This window comes from Triturus cristatus, chromosome 6, assembly GCF_964204655.1.
Source record: "Triturus cristatus chromosome 6, aTriCri1.1, whole genome shotgun sequence".
NCBI classification, from domain to species: Eukaryota; Metazoa; Chordata; class Amphibia; order Caudata; family Salamandridae; genus Triturus; species Triturus cristatus.
The window spans coordinates 681,435,784-681,460,761 of NC_140589.1; positions in this window are offsets into that span (position 1 = coordinate 681,435,784).

The window sequence follows — 24,978 nt, forward strand, 5'->3', positions numbered from 1 at the left end:
TGTTTGCATGCTGCTCTATGTCACAAGCATGCTGAGATCTCATGAGATCTCGTACGTTGGGTGTGACTGGGTGCGGTCGCAGGTCTTCGCTATCTATATAAACTGTGCCCACATTAGAGGATGCGCTTTGCCTCAAGAAACAGCCCAAGAGGAAACAATGCTGAAGCAAGCTTTCCGATCTGCGACACATCGCTTGACTGAATCGGACTTCGGACCGCCTCCTCAAACATTGCATTGCTTCCTGCCACCAAGCCTTGGAAATACAACCTAAAAGAATGAAAAACAAGGAGAACTAAGTAGAGAAAGCAAAACCAAACTCCAGGTATTGCACTCAGCGCATGCAAGCTTAGTAATTGGTACAATTAAAACAATTGTTACAATTAATGCAAGCCAGCCTCAAGACTTACAAAAGTGCAATAGTTGTAATCAGAGAGTAACGCAGCACCTACTAACTAACTGCTGGTGCAACAAGGCACAGTTAAATTTTGCTCAGCACATACCACAGCAACCAGTTTTTAGTTAAACAAATCCGGACATTTACTGTGAGACATACATGAGAGATATTAGCTATAGATTGAACTAAATACAATTACAACAGGGATCCTAAGACCCCGGTGGGAAGTATCACCATTCCTTAAGAGCACCAATGCCGAACACGAGAGATAGTTAATCGCAGGTACTTACCTTAACTCATTGTTGCCACACCTACAGGGCAGGGAGGCTAAAATATACCCGATAGCGGGGGCCAGGCTCTCATGAGGTGTTGGACTCTGTCTCCTCAAGGCACAACAATGGCAGTTACGTGGGAATCGCACCAACACATTTAACCCCAACAACAGGATCTCCTCCCTCAGTCTCCTCTCTCCTCCTTGCACTTCCACTCACGAGTAAGGAGTAGGGCTTATCGAGGTGATCCATATCTTCATCAAGGAGCGCACTGAGAGCTTGCAGGTAGGTCTATATCATCTCTGCCATGCCACATTGTGGGCTACTAAGGTATGTTCACATCGCTTGACACTGCTGCATGATTTGATGATTCTGTGATTTAAGGATCTGAAGTACTCAATAAAAATCCCAAGGGCCACACTTACCAGTGGCCCGCAATATCTTTCAAATAATAGTCAATCGGCAACGGAGAAGGTTCAGAAGTTTTATTGGCCAAAGCAAAAACTCTATATAGAGGAGCCTCATCGATCCTCACCCATCAGGTGCGCCGAGGAAGACTGCTGGCCCCTTGACAAAACCACACTTATATACATAACAGATTCAGCATACAAAGCCTTACAAGTGGAAAAATACCAGTTAGTCCATGGGCTCCTGGATGAGCTCATACAGTGTTCAGTTTCAGTCTCACATAAAAGGTTGCTATCAATACAGAGGAGGTCGGCAGGGTGACTCCCTTTTCGTCCCAGGGCCTGAAGGAATTTGCTTAATACTCCCTACAGCAGATGTGACCTTGGGCCTTGGTCGTAAATACAATTAACCTGTCTCTGGGGTGGCACGAACTAAATCATGAAGATGGTAGGCAAAGGAAACCACATGATCTGACACATGGTCTATCGCAAACCAAGATGGCCACAGTATGGTTTTTCGGCCCTTTTTGTCGTGCAGCAAGAAACAAAAGAAACTCTTCTTCTAAAACATATGAATAGGTGTTTATCTGATCAGAATTACCGTCATAGATACATTGTGCTAACTTTACATGGTGCAAATAAACGGAACAATTGATTTTTATCCTTCAGATCTACCACAGGCTTCCAGGATCACAGGATTTGAGGTTCTTGAGCAAGATTCGAGTATCCTACAGTCAATGAAATCTACAAGTTGAGCATGGCAGGTGTTTGGATTTCTTCACTATTGATAAGAGAAACCCTCTGCTTGGGCTCTGCTCTTCACCTCTGTTGTTCTGCTTGGGTTTAAATCATACCTGCTTCTCTGGTCACGATTATTTACAAGCCATACATTGAGAACATATTCCCAGTAGTTTCGATTTGTGTCACTTCTTGATGCTCCTTCTGCACTGCCACCTCAAACAATTTCCTTGCATCTTTGGAAACATTCAACCTCTCCCGGTGCTGTTGTCAGAGGCCTCAGTTGAAGGATGGCTAAGGAGAGTCAGATATTACTTTTTTGGATAGTGGAACTTCTGTTGGGACCCTGTAATGTCTCCTGCACCTATGTACTGGGACTCTGTCACGCCCCAAAATTGTGTTGTAACAACTGTCTCTTGAGTCTCTGAAGTATTATTTGCAAATCCTGTGTAAACCTTTGTTTCTGCTTGGTGTATGAAGTTGTGGAGAATTAACAACTGCTATAGGGTGTTGGAACAAGACCAGAGTCTTAACAATTCTTTGGGCTCTAAGAAGATAAATGTCCTGTGCCACTGATATGCTGGATGTTTACCATAGTTCATCGGTTACTAGAGAAATGCATGTAAATTAAATAACTGTGTGTATTTTAAGTTGATGTAACAGTACAGAGTAACAGTAGTTGCACGTTCTGTTTAAAAAAGTTGTCACTCAGAAGAGCCTGCAGAAAACCAGAGAGAACCGCCAACTGAGTTGCGTGACTAAAATCCGAGGATGCGCCTTTTTGTGCCTTCATTCATGTCCCTTCCTTGAACAGAAGGAATCAATCCTGTCCCTTGACAAGCAACTCCATTTACCACTGACAATTTATCCTTTCACTATTTCAGGACTACAGCTTTTCCAACACTTCTTCGAAACAACATGTCCTGTTAAAGTTTTGGTTTCTGCATCTCCGAAGACGTAACAACCTCAGACACTCAACAAAACATTATTAAATAAAGTTTAATTTTCAAATGTCCTTCGTTATCCAGAACATTTTCCTCTCCCAAACAAGACAAATAATATGCAACTCAGTTATACGGTCAATATAATGCACTTTTAGAAATTCTGAGTGTCAGCCTTTCATCAAAATACTAAAAACCTTTGTAACTCTCTGGTCATGATTTTCCTCAGTATCACCATAAATCAAAATGTTATCTGGATAAGATTTGACTTCCTGCAGGTTACCAAACAATTCCTCTGTCACACTTCGAAACACCGACACAAGTGAGACTAAGGCAAACGTGATCTTAGAAAACTGTAAACCTCAAAGAGATGACAAATGTTGTGAGATCCTTGTTGGCATGATTCTGTCATCCGACCACTATTGGTGCTCATGTAGGCCCTGTGTGGCCCTACCTTTAGAATTGCACACGACAGTACATGCTACAGCTAATTGTATACCTTGCTCCATATCATATTCCAGTCTTGATTTCCGCTTTACCATCAAGATGCATTGTGGTATATGTAGGCTCTTCTGTTGCCAAACCTTGCTCTGGTCGTGTCCTGGTGGTGGTGTTCCTGACTCCTCCAGATCCAATGACTCATTCATACTTGCGTCCTCAACGTCTTACTCTCAGCTCTATTCTGCACTCCGTTTCTGGTTTCTCAATTTCCCTCCTTGTGCCTGTAAGCTCCCATAGTTTTTCCTTCTGCGGGTTCCTGAATAACCATCCCTTCACTGGTGTGTCCCTTATTCCCTGCACCTGGTTGATGTCTCACACCTGTCTAACAGTCTGCATCCGTGGTCCTACCCTGAGCGTCCAGCTATTTAATCCCTGTAAACTCAGTGTGCAGCAACTCACATATTATTTTCTGCTGAAGCCCACATGTTCTTCCTTTGTCTTGTGGCTTTGATTCCAAGCTTGTTCCTTGATTTTCTGTACATGAATTCCTTCTGTGTCTTGCTTCCTCTGCTTTGTTGCTTGGTTGTCATGTTCCTATTCGTGTTCCTGTTGCTATCTCAATTAATCACTTCCACTTTCTAGTGCTCTGACTCATGCACTCACGGGCGTGTCACTTAATCACTCTCAGTCTTGTCACTTCATAATTTACAGCTTACTTACTCTCACACTTCTACTGTTTGCTGAACGTTCATGCAGATGTCAGAACTGTTCATACAAAAACGCATGAACTGACACATTAAAATGCATGGTATATGACATTACAGTAGTTGTCACTTTACATACTGTACAAAGAGTACATTTTACTGTTTCCCTTTCAGAACCTCCTCTCCAAATACAAGCTACTCGACACATTTCCAGTATGGTATTCACATAGCATGATAAACTGGTAACATTAGGAGGTCGTTTGGGCATGTTTGCAAGGCCAGGTGCATCGCCCGTGTACATGGGGAAGTGTTAAAACACTCATTAGAACTAGATGCTGCTTATTGTCAAAGCCACAGAAATTATGAAATTCTGCATCCGATTTTTTTTTTGCATTATTATGTATTTGCAACATTTGCCACATAAGCCATCATCAACTGCATAGTCTGCAGATTTGAACAAAAAAAAAATCTCTAGCACAAACAGATCAAAAGTTTCAAAAAAATGGAGACATTTTCATGTTCAGTTAGACCCTTCACAAAGGTCAACTGGTCATCCTTCAGTTGTTCATTTTTGTGTTTGGTTCTTAAACTGGTACTAATTAGGTTAAATATTTGTCCAGACAGTGTTACCATGAGGAAAAATAACAAAATAATGAAGTAATACTATTAGCAGAGCGCCAAATATGCCAAAAATATGTTCCTTTTCTTGCTGCATAATTTAATCAACACAGCTGCATTATTTGTTGTTCCCTGCCACATAATTCTAGTAGCCTTGCTTATAGGTGCTGAAGACAATAAAGAAAATGAGCTGCTCGATTTTTTCCCTCACATTTGTTTCCACTTTGGAAGGCATCAACATACATTTAAGGGAACGAGGGGTGGAATGGCTGGTGTAGGAGACCGAAGATGTTTGGCTCTGCAGATGGTTTCAAGAGAGGTGCAAAAAAGGGTAAAATTCTGGGAGCCGGAACAAGACTAAAAGTGTGGGCAATGAGAAAAGCAACACAAAGAGTGCTTTAGTTTCTGATAAATGGGACTGCCTTTCCAGCTTCTGTTTCTTTAATTCTGTTGTCCACAGAGACTGCAAAGATCTCTTCCCCTTTTGAATGATTTATTGCCCAGGAGAAGCTTGTGTAATGCACGCTCTTCATGACTTCTTGTGCACTGATAAATCTCTCTCTGCACAGGTCCGCAGCTTGGAGGGAACAATGCCGGTGGGCCCCATTTGCAACCACCAGATCATAATAAGTACTGCTGTCCTGCCCTTAATGGTGGGCAGATTCTTAGTTTGCGAAGCGGCCAGATGTATCAAAGCGTTTGCGAACGGTAAAAAGCCTTTTGGGATGTATCATCCCAAAAGGCATAGGCAAAATAGGGAATCACATTTTTTGTGATTACCTATTTTGAGAATGCATTTAGGGAATCACAATTTGCGATTCCTCAAATGCAATGCAGGAAGCAAAAAAAAAACTGCGACCTTGCTTTAAGGATTCGAAAATTACCACCATCTTCAAGTGGTAATTTGCTAATTCCTAGAAAAAAGCACTATTTTGCATTTTTCTAAGAGCCATATATCGCACACACATGCCCTTAGGGCATGTATGTGCGCCACATGGGCACACATACCTTTTTTGGGGATGAATCAGGGTGGCCTTTTGGCCCCCCATCACCCTTGAAATTGCATTCGCAATTTGCAATTATCAATTTGGCAATCGCAAATTGCGAATGTCTTCCTATGGGCCACAAGGACCATAGGAATGAATGGGAAGGCATTCCTTAATACCGAATCACAATTTGCGATTCGCTATTAAGGAATATGTAGGAATCGCAATTATATTGGCGAAACCTACATACATTGCATTTTTGGAGTCCATAATAGCGAATCGGTAAAATTCGCTATAAAGGAGTCACACAATAAAATGTTGATACATATGGCCCCTTGTTCCTTAACCTATGTTCCTTGTTTCAGTACTGTCATTTATTGTTTGTAGTTTTCCTTTCTTGGCTTTCTGTCTTTCTCTTTCCACTGACTTTAGGATCAGTCCTGTCCTTGTTCTTGAATCCGGTGAGCTCAGTTGCTCTTTTCAGTGTTCCTTGCTCTATTCTCCTTTGCCCTCTCTTGTGGTTATGTTTCTATCTTGATTGTTCTTACCAATGGTGCTAGTGACACTCTGAGGTTTGGTGCCTCTTGAATTGACAGTCACCCTGCACTCTTTCCCATAAGAGCTGTTGGGTGTGCTCCCAGACTCTGTGAGATTAATTGATCCTTGCCTTTTGCATGATTTTCTTCTCTCACAGAGATCACTTCCAAGAGTATATACAAACTATCATTTATGATAGCATGTCCATCATGCTTCTGTTTGTATCTTTCCAGGCATTACCCAGTTTAGTTTCAATGTCCCATTTCCAGCCTGCTCCATTCCATAGAGTCTGAATTGTCCTTTTTCTCTCAATCTTTCAGGTTTTGTCTTCTGTATCTAACACCAGGAGGACAAAGTTCCTATGGGCAGGTGCACAAAGTCACCAAGCCCTAAAAAAGAGAAAAAGGAAGGAAAGCAGAGTGTGAAAATTTCCTAGATTGGAAACCCACTCAAGAAACTGGAAGACCACTCTTTGTCCTCTATTGCCCTCACACACCCCGAAAGGTGTCATGCTTCATCATCGGGCGGTTGCTCCTCGTAGGGCCGGCGCTGCAATTCCCTACGGGCCCCGCGAAGGGTCTCTTTGTCGGAGATCTTTTGAGGACCGCCGGATGGTGCATGTGGGTGTGTGGGGAGTGGGTTGTTGATGGAGGGTAAATGAAGTGCGTGCTAGATGGTGTGAAAAATATGTAAAAAAAGGGTCATCATGCAGCAAATTTTATTAGATGTACCCTTAGCAGGCTTTGGACTGCTGAAAAGTTATGACCCTAGAGGCACGCTATGCCCAGGGGTCAAAGGTCATAGGTCAGTCATAGGTCAACATGTTTCGCGCTTCTTCTGCCTATAAGAGGTCGATGGCGCTTCGTCAGGACCAAATTGTTAAAATTAAGTGCACGTGAAAGTTGGTGAATCATAATAAAATACCCTCAATACCGCTCTGGGCCACAAACTGTGTTCCTCAGTGTGGTCACAGGTTAATGATGAAGAATAGGCTCCAGGTCAGTATCTAGGTAAATGAAAAAGAAACAGCAGTAGGGATGTCTATCAGTAAAACTTGATACAACATATGTGTGCCACAGTCGTGTGCACATCTTACCCACGTTAAAGCAAGCACACAAATCCATAATATATATGTGGGCATCACAACCGTACATGGCATCTTGCACAATTCTTCACCTCACATCACCCATATTGTAAGTGGTAATTGATTTCCTATCTGATGGGCTAGTGTGAGGGAATCTTACTTAGAGTGTAGAACACTAACATCGGCAGCGAACCTCACCCGTAAAAATTACTACTCCGCATGGAGAAACCTTAGCTACCTAGGAGTCTTACCTAACTGGTCGGACACAGATACTCCTTCGGCTAGGCGCATGGACCACCCATACGTAACTGGGCTGAAACAATAAATGTGTACAGACGGAGTAAGACGCATATCATTATTCTCAAGCTGGTAGGGTCGTAAATCCGCTCTACTCACAGATACTCACATTTCAGCCTAGATGGTCACGCCAGTGTACCTGCCCTATCCATGCGACTGCCAGTAAAGGACTCCCCACGGCAAAATACGCCTCTTAAATAAGTAGCTAGAACTCGTGTGTAGGTAGTTCCCTTATCCGGGCTAAAAGCTTGACTGCGCATGCATGAGGCATCTATGGTTGTGCGCGTGCGTGTATCAGAGATACTACACTTACTCTGCCCCAATAAGGGCAGCGCGTTACTAGCTAGAATCACGTCACTAAAACGTAAAACCTTGACGAAAAAAATATCGCCATGTCACTCACGCTCAACAGAAGTTGCAGCCCATATATATAAATATAATTGTAAGAACTAATAAAGTTCTAAAGCCCCAGCCCATGTCGGTTCGCTATACCATATAGTGCAAAGTGGGGGGTTGATTAAAAAGATGGAGCCCTCATGCAGTGCCCATATTATTAGTACTAAGGATTTGTGTGACCAAAGTAGAAAAAAATAGAAAGTTAATGATCCCACGGCTAAGCTGCCGTTCTAAATATATATCACAAAAAGAGGGGGGGATCTAGGAGCTAAAAAAGGTCCAGTGTCCATGCTCCCTAAATTCGATATCTAACACCAGGAGGACAAAGTTCCTATGGGCAGGTGCACAAAGTCACCAAGCCCTAAAAAAGAGAAAAAGGAAGGAAAGCAGAGTGTGAAAATTTCCTAGATTGGAAACCCACTCAAGAAACTGGAAGACCACTCTTTGTCCTCTATTGCCCTCACACACCCCGAAGGGTGTCATGCTTCATCATCGGGCGGTTGCTCCTCGTAGGGCCGGCGCTGCAATTCCCTACGGGCCCCGCGAAGGGTCTCTTTGTCGGAGATCTTTTGAGGACTGCCGGATGGTGCATGTGGGTGTGTGGGGAGTGGGTTGTTGGTGGAGGGTAAATGAAGTGCGTGCTAGATTGTGTGAAAAATAGTGCAGTTTAAAAGACAGGATGTCTCCTGTGCCCTGAGAAAGCAGGGAGTGTGTTCTAAGGTACGTATGTGAAGTATCAAGTTATTTATTTTTAGGGGTGGGGTAAAGAAAACCGCACCTAGGTAGATAAGCTTATGTCCCACTACCGTCCCTGTGAATGGGCCACTACTGTGAAGAGGGCAGGCTAGACAGTTTCAGGATCAGCTTCCCCATCCCCCAACCAGGACCCTTGTTGATCCTGTATGGGATGCAGAAAGCCTTGAGTGGTGCGTAGGGCATGGTTGGCTGTGTATTTTCTTTTGCTTGTGATCCTAGGTATAAAGCGTTTGGGTATCCTGTCCCTGTTCTCTCTTTTTCGGTGGGCAGGGGCTGCTCTTTTACGGGTAAAAGTGTATGCTAAATCCATAGGGCCCATCAATGTGTCCTTTTGAGTGTACAACCACAAAACTGGTCGCGTTACATGCGCTTCATCTTCGTTTGTATTAAAAGCATCTTGTCTGCTCTAAAAAACGAAAACTGATCTACAGAGAATGGGAAAGCAAACAAGCATGCATTTGCAACAGCATTTTCCATGCTTTTCTATAACCTACTACCAGCTTGCCTCGGCGTCTGCTCTGCGGTTTGGTGTTGTGGAATAAGCCCATTTCAGGAGTTGAACCTCTGCTGTAATCAAGTTTGACCTATAATGGGGCTGCATGTGTCCTTGTATCTGGGTCTATGACCCCTAAGCTTTCTCCCTAATGTCAGTAACTTAGGGAAAGCTCCTGCAGAGAGTGTTCGAGAAGCAGAGAAAAAAATATTTGCAATGCCATAGGTATAGCATTTAAATGCGACACCTATGGCATTGCAAACAAGCGGCCGCCATTGTCCTGTGCTGAATGTAAGCAAAGCATGTCGTTGTGCCTGAAGTCGGAGAAACTTAATAAAGAAAATAGTGCTTACAAGACTAAATAACAGTACCGTGTAACAACCGAAGTAAAAAAGCCAGTCGCCATGGGACGTTACAAATGAAGACAAGGCGGTACTAAGGACTAACAAGCCTTTTAAGGAATCGTAAGCCAGCATTTACGAAGGACAGAGATACAGGCCAATGACAAATATGGGCGGAGAGGGGGCGGGGCTTCTCTTCCATACTCTACTACAGCAGTCTCACAGAGCAGCGCATTTTCCCTGACTCAGGCTCGACCTAAAAATGTGGCAGCAGCTACGGCGCTGCATTGGTTTCTTCAGCCGTGGACCCACGATTCGTTGGTTCTTGCAGCCGCACAGCAGGGTCTACGTCAGAATCGGTGCAGACTCCTTAGATCGGTGCACTGGATATGGTGTGCAGTGATTTCCCTAGCTGGGGGCAGGCGATGCTTCGGTTTCTTTGGCGAAGCATCGGAAACAGGTGAGAATGCGCCGCACTTCTCGTAGTTTCATCACTTTTCCTGCTCCCAACAACAGGAACAACCTCCATAGGCCCAAAACAGCAACATGCACCTCTTGGCAGGTCAGAACTCCCTGCAAGGAACTTCAGAGGAGCTGGGGGTGAAGTCTTTGTGCCCCTCAGAATTGAGAACAGGAGGCACGCTCTACTTCAAGCACTTGGAGATCTTCCTCAAGCAGGGGACACAGCACACAGCAAAGTCATTGTCCTTTCCTTGGCAGAAACAGCCACTGCAGGCCAACCCCAGACAACACACAGAAAAGGGGCAGTGCTTCTCCTTCAGTTTCTCCAGCTCTTCTCCTTGGCAAAGGTTCCTCTTGAATTCCAGAAGTAATCTAAAGTTCTGGGGTCTGGGCCCCAATATATAAACAGCATTTTCCTTTGTTCTCTGTAGCAGTATGCCAAAGATATATAGTTAATCCTCCATCCTCATAGTAGCCCAGCGTTCCCAATGACACTTAAAAACTGTCTATGCAATTAAAAGATCTGGATAGACCAGAATTAGTTAAAGGTAAATACTGAAAAAACACGATTCTGACAGTTGGCAAGGATCCTCTAGCTTGGATGATCTCCCTATGGCCTGACACCCTCAGTCCCTTTCCTGCCACACAGTCGTGTCAAAATCTTAGGGGATACATTTGATAGAAAACGGACGATGGTCAACCAGGTATCCACTGCATTTTCGTACTGCTCTATGTGGTTGCAAAAGCCAGACCTATTTGCCCCCTGCCCCATTTGGAAAGTAGAAAATATGTATTTTCAGCAGTCATTGATTCAAGACTGGATTAATAAAATTAATTATATTTCGGAGTATCTAACAATCTTTTTTCAAAGGTACAATCTACTGTTTGGAGAAGTGCTTGAGTTCTTAAGATTCGAAATTCCTAAATACATTTCCCCTCGCCCCCTCCACTCTTCTGCGTCAACCTTATAGGTTCAACCTCCTTTCAAAGAAACTACCTACCATTGGATAGCATTGTCTTATTTAGCTTTGCACTTTTAGAACACCCATCCATTATAGTTACCACTCACAGTTTTTATCGTGAAAAAACTGAAAATCTTTATCTACCCTTCATTTATGTTCCTCTCTTTGGTGAACTACCTGTTCTAATTGAAGAAACCTGCATGGTGTATGTGGACTTAACAAATTCCTCCTAACATAACATAATATGTTGCAGTGGGTATTTTATGCTGAGGAAAACTTATGTGATGTAACTTGGACTATTTGTTGCTTTACTTCTAAATAGTTAAAGAATATTATGAATAAAGCAAATGTACATTTTGTCACATTGAATAGCTCTTTTGTTTGTTGAGATGTCAAAAAATGACAGAAATTCGTAGCGAGATCAACAAAGAGACATATTGGTCTTAAATCAGCAGCACAAGGAGGGAATTATTGATCTTGGATAATATGTATTCTGTTTTGACAATCTGGCAGCTACAGGCATTTTTAGCAGAGCAATGAAATATTCTTTTAGAAAAGCTGAATGAAAATGCGGACAATAGAAAAATGAATGCTATATCGCAAAGCAAAACAACAGCTTGAGTATTGTCCATACCTCCTGTAGGAAATCCACCTTTTCCGCATAGTCACCCTGGATATTGTGCCTTTTGGTGGGTTCTATATGTTTGCTGGCTTGAGAACACTGTGCACTTTACCCTTGCTAACCAGTAGCTATGTGCCTGTGCTCCCCCCTTTCAACATGATTAAATCGTCATACTCCTAATTGCTATATTTAAAATGTCTATAAGTCCTTAGTATGTGGCACAATATTTACCATGGACATGTCAATGAAATGCCACTACTGGACTGGAGTACCTATAGTGTCATCCACACACTACAGTAACAGTGCAAACATGGCTTCAGGGCTACCATTGCAGCCTGATTGTTGCTCTGTAGAAACTGTAATTTTTCAACATAAATAGGTTTGACAGGTAATAACCTCCCTTTTAAATAATGATAAGTCACCCCTATGCAGGCCTTGTAGCCCACAAGGCAGGGTGCATGGTATTCAAAAGTAGGACATTTAGAAATGTACATTTAACGTACTTACAATGACTAGCACCCAAAAGCTATTGTAACTGAGGAAAGCTTAGCTGTCCTATGTACAGATTTAAATAATAATACTGTATCTCAGGAATGGCCCTACCTAGAAAAAATAATTAAACCACTATTTTTATTAATTATTAAAATTCCAATTTAATGACGAAGTAACTTTTAGAAAGTCCTGGGGTCTAATTTGCATTGTCTCTCTAGCTTTCCCCACCTAGTAATTAGCTTTGAATAGGTCTGAATAGATGTCAAATGCATTCCAGGAGCAAACAAAAGGCTGACCTGAATGGGCAGAGATGTCTCCTCTGAGTACAGAGGCTGGGATCTGTGAGCATCCCTTTTGATCCCATAATGTCAAATCCTGCTTAAGAGTCAAACCCTGGTTGACAGGTCTGCTGGGTTCATGTTTAAAACATGGGGCAAGCTTGAAAGGGGAGATAACAGGATGCCAAGACAATTCTTCTAGATCCACTGTCTCTTTGTTGAAGTGCCCTGCTTTTGACCTAACAGACTTATGTCTCTGGGTTTACACATAACCATTGTGGCACACTTCTAGGGGAGAGAACAGATTCCAAAACAACTCTTGTGAATCCACTGTGTGGTTGCTGAAGGACTGTGCTTTTGTCATACTAGACTTCTGTCTCTGGGTTCAATGTGGGTACAGAGGCTGTCTTAAACTGGATGTTATTGTTATATGCTGGAGGACAGTAGAATTACCATAGTATGCTACACACACACACACCCACACACACACACATCCCCCTTCAGAGCCCAGGTTTAGTGTGGCTCTAGTCTTTCACCATTTTGAAAATGCCCTAAGTTGCCTGTGAACCTTTCCCCCATTGGTTAGGGCATGCACAGGAGTCATTTCCACCCATTAGCCAGTGCCAAGCATTAACCCACTTAAGAACAATTTCTGGACCTACAGAAGACTAGAAGAGGACTGAACGTGTTGTCTGTGACCTGAGAGGAGCCATGCAGGACTGGACCTGCTCCCTCTTGTACCCAGGACAAAGAAGCTGCAAGGGTCAGTTGGCTTCCTTCCTGTGTAAGAGCACCATAACAAGCTGCAAGAGGTCTTGTCACTGGAAGTACCCACCTGACCAGTGACAACTGGACTTGGACAGTGGACTTTCTTTCTTGCCAAAATAGTGGTCTGCCTGCCAGATTTATATGTGAGCAGACCTTAAGTTTGGCAATGGCAAAGACTACTCCATCTCCGCCGGGACCAAACTCCTCCTACAGCCTGGTGGTATAAGGGTCATTGGAAGATGACCTGTCATTTCGCCCACCTAATTTAGATGGGCAGAATGACAGGTCAATTTTCACTGCCAACAATCGCCAGAAAAAAGCTGTTGGAAAGGGGAAGGGAAAATGTTTAAATGTTCCACTCGCTATGGGAGAGGTCTCTCGTGTCAAAGGGAGCACTGCATTTTATATTTTGAAAAAGAAAATGCAGTTTCAGGATTTTCTTTTTGAAGATAAAAACAGAAAACTGTTTGGTACAGGGTACAGGGCTGCACCCCACTGATGGTGGTTTCTGGCAATGCTTTATAAATGACTGCCAGCTTAGCGACCATTCGTAAATTTGGCAGGCGGTTTCCTTAACAGGGTGAACAAGTACTTTACTCAATCCACCGGGTGGAACAACAGGCCAACTACAAAATATAAATCATGCCCTAAGTCAGGAGGAAAATCTTTGAACCTCATTGGTATTTCCTACCTGCGCTCCATTGGGGTGAGCTTCAGTGTTTCGCATAGGTCCCAGTCTACCACGACCATTGACCAACATAGGCACTTTATGGATTTTTAGCGCTATTTCTACTTACAACTTTAAAACTTCATATCTCTGGTTCATCTATTGGATGTTTGCCATTTTTTTGTAATTTTTCTTATTTGCTTTTACTCTATTTTTCAAATTCAGTTTGGGAGTTTTATTGTTTAGCATTTTGACTATATCACTGTTTGTACAGCATAAATACTTTACACATTTCCCTTATTTTAGCCTGTCTGTTCTGTGCCCGAGCTACTAGGGGGTGGAGCTCAGATTACTTTAGTGACTTCCATAATTCACCCAGAAAAGGTTTGTCATTATTCCTTGACATGGGTTGTCGCCCACCCCAAATAACAATCACATTTCTTACATCTCTGTTCCATAAAAATAATGTATCCAGTAACAATATTGGTCAGTATTTACCAGAACAAGGACTGCTGTCACTCCAGTAGTAAATGGTTGCCATTATGTGGCTAATAGAAAACACTGGGTGCCCATCATGCTGACACTTGATGCATGGCAGTGGCGGATCAAGTAATAGCCTTAAGGGGGCATTGTCCCAGATTTCCTAGACCTGAGGGGCCCTAATACTTAGCAGGGTTGGACAGGCCATAGAGGGCACCAGGCGTTTCCCTGGTGGGGCGGAAGCGGGGGGGTGGTTTTGTACCGGTGGAGCCGTTTTTTAGGTCTCGCCTGACCCAGTGCATACGCTAGTCTGGCGAGACTTTTTGTGAGGGCTCCAAAAAGTGCTACCATGGCCAGCCTAGAGCTAGAGTGTATGTGCACGGGCACGCGCGCCGCGCTTGATCACGATTACTTTTACTTTCGCAGCCGCACGGCCGCTTTTGATGTTTGATCGCGATCACTGTGGCCGCTTCGATGTTTTCCATAAGCCAATGCTGCACTCGCGGCTTCAGCTATGTTGATGCCCTTTGACCTCATGCTAAAAACACGCCTCAGTTGCTAGGGGAAGCGAAGCTTGGCTTCAGGCTCTCTGAGTGCAGCAAACACTGGGCCCAGCCACACAGGCTGCTTGTGCACAAGTCTTTATTTTCTTTTCACCCCTCCCCTTCTTGTCTGTGTAACCATGAGTGACTGCGTCATAACTTGAGCCCACGCAGTAATATAGAGGTTATTGCTGGAATCCAATGCTCAATATTAAAGGATTTCCTGTGTTTCCCCTCTTCTTTTTCAAAATGCACAATTAGTGAAATGTAGGGAAATGTTGCTCTTTCCTCCTTGTAGTACGACTGACAGTGCATGCCTTGAAAAACCTGCAAAACATAATTAAATAATCACAGGTGTCGTGATTAACTAATAGCGCACGTTTGAGGTTTCGTTTACAGTGATTGGAAAATTATAAAATTACCGAAATTATTATTTTGCTTGGTTCCCTCTGTTTTCCTGTACCGACGTTCACACACGCAGGGAAGCGTTTTTGTGAGCCAGGGGGTTGTTTTTGTGTTTTGTTAAAAATTGAGGCATGTCCATAAATGTCACATAAATTATATTTACTGTAAAATACTTGCTGAGCTTATTTAAATAATCTTTGCGGCTGACGCTTCTCATGGCACCGCATGTTCTTATGTATCCAAGTGCATTTTGTCTTCATCTCACAAGATGCTTGTTAACTGCCTAGCATGTCAGAACACCACCCGAAATAGTTTTTTTTGTAAACGTGTTAAGAAAAATATTCACATCTACAACGCCAGTAGTTCTAACTCTCATTTTCTAGATGATCACTCCACTGCAAACAAAATAACATAAGTAAACAAGCATTGGCATAGCCAATAGGTCTCGCCTTTGGGACCTTATAAGTGTTTAGCCCTGCAACAATTGATGTTGTTGCACCAAGGATATTGTGCTGCATAACTAAATACTTATAAGGTCCCAAAAGCGAGACCTATTGGCTATGCCAATGCTTGTGTTGCTGGGGGCCAGTTTTGCAGCAGTGCTGCAAAATCGGCCCCTTGTAACAAAAGTGCATTAGCAGTGCAGCAGCAGTGTTCCAGCCCTAGAAATTACGTCAGACCACACCTCCTTCTACCCAAGACCTTTCCCCACCCCTCCCCCCCAACATCCCCCTCACCCTCACCCAGGGCCGGTCGGACGTAGTTGCCAGGGCTGGTTTGCGATCCCAGTCAGGCCTTGATACTTGGTCTGCCATTTCTTAATCTGCTGCCTGTAGTCTATCTGGCTCAGTATTTGGGTGTGTCCTGGGTCGAGCCAGCAGCTATCCCAGCAAGATGTTTATGTCCAACAAAACTACACAAAGGAACTGGGAGGGATGAGGCAGAGCAACCTAAGGTAAAAAAGAGGTTGTGCTGTCAAAAACATGGATTAGATTTGCACGCAAAGCACAAAGGCTAAGCATGACATAGCAGACTGACTCAATTCGGAGAGTTAAAGTGCTGAAAACGTCTGAGCTGCTCTCTCCCCTGCCTCATGGGTGGAGTGGACCCTAGAACTGCACAGATATCACCATGCACCGTGCAGCTCAAAGGATGGTGTTACGCCTTCTTCTAAGCATGGCAGGTGTCATTCCAATGTGCGTGGATTTGGAATAAATACTTTAAAGGGGGGGGGGGGTAATGGCCTTATCAAGCAACTCCCCTGTCCCCACAGTAGTTTTACTAGTGCTATTCCAGTACACTCAAAGTATATAACACCATACATCACATGGCTATTTATAGCAGTCAATGTGTTCAGAATAAAGCTACCACTAGTGAGTGACTTTGCATTATCTACCAAATATTTGGACTGGCATCCATAAGGTGAGCATGGATTTTAAATACAAGTGCAGCTTGCCTCATTCTAATGGACCTAAATTACATTTTAAAATGTTAACACAGTATGTACAATGCTTATTGTAGTGTCGTCACTCAGCGCTAATCCGTTGATGCCCAAGAGTGCCCCGCCTCCAGCAAGCGCGTCTTTGTGGACGCACCAATGAGAACTAAGGGGTCTGGACTGGACACACTGCATGCAGTGGAGAGATCAGGAGGCTATCTGGATGCGTTTCTTGATGAGGCTTAGCATAACCTTGATTCCCAAGTAAAGCATTTACTGTTATGCGTTTTTTGCAGAACATTAAAGCATATTTAATGCAATCCATCTGTTTTCGCATTTACTCAGATTCTACAGCTTATATCTTTGCTAATTTAATCGAACTGTAATCGACAATGTCTGCACCCATTAAGAACAAAATATAGTCAACCATGCTTCAGCATCACTTGAATATTATAACTGTCTTTCGATATAAACAGGAAATTCTAATATAAATGGGAAGTTCTACCTTAAAATTAAAACAAAACAATTTTTATGGAGTATCTTAAAAACATCATCTGTGTGATTTTGATGAATGGAAATGTAATGGTGTTGACGTAGCAAGGCAATGAATGTAGTTTCTAAATGCACTCTGCACTTTGAAGGCATCACTGAGGGAGTTTTACAAGTCTACGACACCAGCCCAGTACATGAGATTACACTTAAAGTAGTAGTATCTAACTAGGGTTTGAGATTTCTATCTCCCTGTCTCCCTTCCTCTCTCTCTAGATGAATAACTTAATTTCACAGATCTTTCTCAGAAGAGGAATGTAGAGAGAGCCAATGTGAAGGAAACTGTTTACAGCCAGTCCAGCTAACTGTGTACCAGAATTCCTTCAGTGACAATCTCCCACACTTGAAAAAAAACTGCAGTGATTCCAGACATGCACACAATACTTTGGCGTGACACAAAAAGACCATTATATTTTCTTTCCCTAATGCCATACACAGGGTTTATTTCAAGGTGCTGTACAATACATGCATTTTGTATTTGAGTCTTTAAATGAATTGTATTGTACCCTGCGTTGGGACTTAATCTGTGTTTAGATTGTGTGTGTTACGGTGCTAGCCTTTTATCAAATTATTGAATTATTATGCTGATAGGAAATTGCATTTACAGCTCTTGACAGATGTGATCTTGTGCACCAATACATTTTTCTTACCATGTTTAAATAGTAAGACTACAAGTGAGATATATACATAACCACTTGCAATTGTTATTAATGCTACAAATACATTTCTTAATGTATTCGAGGGGGCGTGTGGTCTAGTGCTGGTTAGCCAAATAAAGGTGAGCATGTAGATTCTAATCCTGGTTCATGGAAAATCGTGTTATTCCAATGCAAATCCCTTAGCGTCTCTGCATCACATTGTAGCTATATGAAATGTGATTGAGGCCACTGAAAAAATGTAATCTAAGTTGTTCCATTTAACATATGTAAATCCCCAGTAATGCACAAAGCTCTGTTGCTCGCCACCTACGTTTGTGCTAAGTAAATACAAATATATACACACAGTCCTTCCCTGGTGGATGCAGATCACTGGGGAGAAATTCAACACAACCCAGCAAGCACATTTAGGGAGCAGATATAGAGGTTTCCTTAATCGTGTTAATTATTTTTGGTACCATTCCAGAGCCTGCAACCCACACTATCCTTTTTCCTAACATAAGCTCATCTTCTCTCTGTTCTCTTCTGATAATTTCCCCCATGCTGCAAAATTAAGAAACGTGAAGAATGTGTTTCTGTGCTTGGCAAGATGTTCTTTCTGAAAGCAGGCTGGCAGAGTGAAAAAAAATAGACTGGGGATTCAACAGCCCTGGGGCTTCACGGTATGTGCTGAATCAGACCTATTGAGCATATAATTCATTTTCAGAGCACTGAATTTATATTCCAATATTAAAGGATATGGCTTCCCCCCAAAAAAAAACATTGGAAGCTGGTACATCATTAAACTATTCAAGATATTCAAAAGTATTTTATTGAAATTGTACTGGACAACTAGGATTACTGTAAAACGTCCCAAGGTAAGTGGTCAGTGATTAGTCCTCCTAGTTTTCCTGCCAACAGTGCCAGATCAGTTGTCTGTGGGTAGGGAAAGTATTTTGCACCACATCAGTATACTAATTACAGTCATTAGAGGGAAGAAAAAACTGTAGGATTGAATTAATCAATGCTAAAGCTTCCAGGCACCACAAAGTATGTTTTTATAAAGTCATCTATACACTATATTTAACATAATACTATCTTCATCACTGAACTAGATTTGTATTAAATATTAACAATACTGTGTGAACAAACATTGTAAGATTTTCCTATTCCTTGTTGTGAAAAAGTAACTTTTAATCATAGGCATTCTCCAACGCAAAAGTTATTGTATCCTATACAATGAAAATAACATGTTTTTCTAATTAGTATGGGGACACACTCATTTTAAAACTTAGGATGTCTCACTTTGATACATAAAGCTCCTAGCCCAAGGCACACTTAGAGGTGTCTGATCGAATGCTTAAAAGTAGGTGTTTCTACATGGCAAAACAGTTTATATTGACGCGCAGTTGCAGCATCTTAGGCTGAAGCCAATCAGACTACAGAGGAAGGCCTGAAACCAGAATTGTACAGCTATTACTCATAAGGGTGGAGCAATTATACATTGCAGCCACAAGTTATATGTGCACGTCATTGATGGGCTTCCTGTACCATGGCACAGTGGTCTTACTTAAAAGGTAAATATACCAATTGGCTTAAGCCAATTTATAGGATGTTTAGGGATAAAAGAGGACCCACTGGGAGTCTGGATAACAGTCACTCGTTCAACCCTAGCCTGCAAAATGCAAAAACTGGAGACATCACGCAGAAAGGTGAATTTCTCTTACATGTTCCCTCTAGCCTCATTAAGGGGTACACACATCAAGCCACTGAAGAGTCTTCATGCACAGGTAATAAATAGGTGGTCGAGCCTGAGACTTACAGGTCACACTGACGGAGGGATGCCGAGAACAGGTCCTACAGGCCCCTCCACCCAGACAGACCATGGGGCATATTAGTGCTACCATATAAATACTACGTGTTCATCAATAACCGTATGTATATAACCAAGTGCGCTCAATAGGCGCACGTTATTAGTCTAATTTTTCACCTTAACTTAGGTTTCTGCACGGTGTGGTGCATGTGGGGCTGGATCCCATGCTGTACTGAAGAAGAGGTTAGGGGATACCTCGAAACATGTTGACAAAATAATACGCAATATAACCACATAATAGTTATACTTTTCCTGTTATTAACCCCTTTTTATCTTACCAGCTAGGAGTAGGAATATATTGTTAACTCACTAGTTAGGTATTTTTAACTAACACAAACACCACTCCTCCAACACTGCACAACACATAGTTTCACAAAAAAAAGTGCTCCTACGTAAATCTCGCAAGTTGTAGCACGCCCCAAGCAGTAGATGCTTGGGATGGCCCCAATGATGAAGCATGTCACCTAGGGGCAACCCCGGGTGAGTGAGGGGACTCTATAAAAGCATTTTTCTTTTCTAAATTGTTGAGGCTCACCAATTTGGTGAACCCACTGTCTGTTGACTTAGGCTAGTTTCTCATGATCCATTATCTATGGATCAATTGAGCGTTCAGGTAATAAATAGCACAAGACAGTTATCTTTTGGGCTGTGGCACTTGTTTGTTTTATGCCATCCTGGACTAGCCTATTACCACTGTTTCAGGTTCTGTCCTAGATACTAACCCTATGCATGGCTATTCCCACTTTGTACCTGCGAACCGCATCTATGAGAGGAATAACCCTAGTTACTAACAGATGAATCCAGAAAGAGATAACAGCAACCATTGACAACCAGATTCTATTTCCCAGTTTGCATCCTGTGTCCAGGACATACCCCATCCTAGGGTAAAGGCTGTCAAAATGGAAACAAGAAGGAAAAGCCTAGTGTGATGGAACCTGTGTAGGCAACTTTGACAGCTATCATGTTGCAGGCCCAGGTTACTGACCATTCACCCACAGGTGAATGTACCAATCCTACCCTTGAGGTAAACCTCACTTCCATCTTGCAAGGGGGTCACCCACTGGCCCCTATCTGGACACATTCCAGGCCCTTTCAGTCCACTCAGTTCAGTGATACACTCTAGCACAGGGCCTAACACCTTTTCCTAGTCTGTCTCTACGTGGCTCATAAATTGGTCCCAGAAAGTCACCCTTGTGGGCCATGCAAGCGACTCTTGACATCCCTCTTCCTGGAAAAGCACTTCCATGCCCATGCCCCTGGCTCAGGCACCCTCCTGACATTTCTCATGCCTACTGGTGCTTGTGGGGTGACTCCAACCTCAATCTGCAGTAACCCATCTTCAATGTCCACGTCTGTCATCTCAAGGGATGCAACCTGAGACTGGTCTTGTTGCTCATGGACTATACATTGAGCTTGAACCCTTGAATAGCATTCCAGGACTTCCATGTGGGTTCACAGTATACATTAAGGGTGACACATTCTTACTTGTCATGCAAGGGCTTGCCTGGACTAGATATCATATTTCCTGATTTTTGAAAGCACACACTCCACCAGGGCAGAAATGGCCTCACCCAGGTAGATTTGGAGTCTTCTGTTAGAGAGGTAACCCCTGGGTTTATGGTCTTTCCACTCTGCAATTCGCCACTCTCCTAAAACCTTGATCCTATTGCATCAGTGAACCCTATTTCAGGGTTCAGTATGCTCAGAGACATGTAGTGGGGAAACTTCTATGCTCTCACTACCCATGATCGTGTTTAAAAAGTAAGGGCCTCATTTACAATGATTTGGCGTAGAGCAGTGCCACAAGTATTTTTGCTGCACTGCCCTATGCCAAATTGAAAGGGCAAGAATGCACCATATTTTTGAGATATGGTGCATTCCTGTCCTTTCAGCCAGCGCCGGTGCACAATATGGTGCCTAGCACCAACGCAAGCTTCCTTGCACCATGTTGCAAGGGTGTCTGCGTTGTTGGCAGGATTGTTTTTGTGCAGGAGGGGACACTTTCCTGCACAAAAACAATCCATGGAGGTGTATTCCTCTTTCTATGTGTGCTGCAGATTGCAGTTTTAGCGCATTCCTAGGTTTACAGATCCTTGTAAAACTCGAAATGCATCAAACGTCTCTCTGACGCAGTGTAAAGCAACGCAGTGACTTGCCTTACACCATGTCTCTGAGGCCATGCAAAAGCTGTGCGAAGTGGCTTTGCTTGGCCTCGTAGATATGAGTCTGCACCAGACAAAAGTGACGCACCAGCAGTGCAAGGGGATTTTAAATAAGCCCCTAAGGGTGTGTACACAACTAGCCTCCTGGAGATATCCAGTTCTCAACAGTTTAAGGCGATCAAGGCCATAGAATGGCCATTCTATCCCCCATTGACTTTTCTTACATTGCTGGCACAAATATCCTGCAGAGGAGTCACACGGAACCCGTTCATTGAGGCTCTCTAAAAGTATTTTTAGAATTCTCAAGAACCATACATTTACCCTCAGAATCACCTCCCAGCTAAGGAACATTTTATGTTCTATCCTTTACTCCTGGAAACTGCATCCCCCAGTATGGGGCTTTTTCTTGGAGCCTGGGAAATCTCTCATCATGTGTCCTGGCTGGAAACAGTCAAAGTGTCATCCCTTCTCAATGGATCTTTTAAACACTAGGTGCAGTCTCTAGTCACTAAAATGACACTGGTCTTCCCTCATTTATCTGCAGTTTAATGGCCCTCCAGGATTCCTTGTTTTAACTTTCTGGCACTGATCCACCCTTTTTATGGTCCCCGCTGGTGCCTTATTAGACACTCTGGTGCTGACCCAAATGTCAACTTCTCTCACAAGCTGTCGAGGGTCAGTGAGTATGGTGTGTAGAAGATGTTAGCACAACTTTATAAAACAATTTATCGAAATGTAGACTTTCATAAAAGAAAAATACAAAGCTCATCATCAGTTGTCACTTTGCTGCCAACACCCAACAGGTAAATTGTTTCAATAAGGCATCTACAAAATACTCCATGACTGCTGAGATTCCCTGATGGTAACCTTGAGTTTCTAAAGATACTTCTCATGGTGATCCCAAATAGCCTAAGCAGATTTTTCTTAATATATGAGTATTGCTTATGCTCTGCCTTATCTTCGCTAAGAACTTCATCCTTCCCTGTATTTATGACATTCCCAAAAAGATGGTCACCACATGTTTCTTTTCTACCTCATGCATATCTTAAGCAAGCTCAAAAGAAATATTCCACTTTTCTATGTCATCACCAGCCACAAAACTAGGTACAATATATATTGTCAAGTGGAGTTTTGGTTTTGGCTTGCCACTAATGGTACCTCAGTCAACACTCTGTTATTGCCATCATCCTAATTTGAGTCTGAAGACAACCTGGCTTCCAGGCCCATATTTCTCTGGCTCTCCTGTTAAGTCAATATGGCCTGGTTCTTCTCTAAGGTTTGCTTCTGCTCCTCAAGAGCAAAGGCTACATTTTTCTCCTCTAATGGCTGTTGCTGTCTGCAGCTACCATTTACTCCTAAGCCGCAAGCCTCCACTCCTTGAGGGCCAGGGTAGTCAGCATCAGGGAAGTTTTTCCATATGTACATTATTTACTTTTATATCTGTAATTGATTATAAACTATGCAAACACATTGATTAGTTTTTATTTTAAATATTAGTTTATTTCTAAATAACTGTTCATTGGCTGATCAATTTATTTGTATTTTTAATTGTTGCATAATTTTATATGTATTAATTATATTAATTGCAATTGTTTTATTTAATGTTTAGCATAACAATAATTCATAATTTTTCATGACATTTTGTATTAATTTTACAAGTTTGACAGTGCTCATTTTGTAGGGTAGTAAGATGGAAAGTGTTTTAATTGGAAACATTTGTATCTTTTTTTAAAGAATTATGTTTGTAATATCAAATTTGTATTTATTTTATTTAATTGTATTTGGTTTATATTTATTAATATGTGTATTACTTTAAGGCTATTTTTTTTTTAAAGTTCTATATTTAAATGTTTTTGTTAAAATAAAGGACGACTTGCAATCATAAATCTAAGCCCCTCAAAGTACATTTTCCCTAGTGCTACTTACATTGGAATGGGAATAGTAAATCTGACTCCCCCCAGAGTCTAATATTTTCCCTACTTTTGCTTAAATTAGAGGGGAAAAAGTAAACCTGACCCCTCTAAAATCCAGCACTCTACCTACTGTTGCTCAAAGTGGAGTAGAAATAGTATATTTGACCCTTCCAAAGACCAATACTTTCCCTACTTCTACTTATGTTGGATTGGGAATAGTAAATGAGACCCCTGCAAAGTCCAACACTTTCCTTACTGTAGGTAAGATTGGAGTGGGAAAAGTAAACATGAAACCTGCATTGCCTAACAGATTCCCTTGTATTGCTTAGTTAGGCATGGTAATATTTGTTTAAAAAAATTCTATTTCATAATATTAAAAATATATATTTATAGTTTGAAAAATATATTTTTTATTTGATATTTTAATTGTTTGTGTCCTTGGTTTTATGTTCTATTTTATATATTTTGTTCTCTCTTTATTTATATATATTTGTGTTTTACTAAGGTGCCGATTCCGATCCGTTAAAAATAATTTGCGTACGACCCGTATCCGTATTTTTTTACGTACGAGTCGTAGAAGCACCGTACAAACGGGCAAGTACGATTCGTCCGTGAAAAATATCTACGTATAGCGACGGGAAAAGTCTACGAGAGTGCGGAAAGTTTTAACGTCCGAATATCGTCGGGAAAAGTGTACGAAAGTGAGCCGGACAGTCTCACGTACAAATGGTAAAACACAAGTCCGAGCGCGCAAGTACGATACCGACCGTCCGTCCGAATACACAATCGCACGTAAAAAGGCCCGTACGGAGCCAACGCAGGAGCACACATGTACACGGGTAAACTCATGCCCGTGTACGAGCCGTACAGCCCCCCCCCGCAAATATGTCAGCACCGTACACCACCCTGTCCGCACTGCACCCCAGGACCGCATGTACGCACTGTACCCCCAGCCCCCCCACCGCATTTATGCACCGTACCCCAGCACCGCATGTACGCACTGTAACTCCAGCCCCCCACCGCATTTACGCACCGTACCCCAGCACCGCATGTACGCACTGTACCCCCAGCCCCCCACCGCATGTATGTACCGTAACCCAGCACTGCATGTACGCACTGTACCCCCAGCCCCCCCACCGCATATACGCACCCTACCCCAGCACCGCATGTACGCACTGTACCCCCAGGCCCCCCACCGCATGTACGCACCGTACCCCAGCACCGCATGTATGCGCCGCACACCAACACCGTACCCCAGCACCCTCACCCAGCATCGCGTATGTACGGATCGTACCTACGCGAAAAAGACTCATACAGAACCAGGA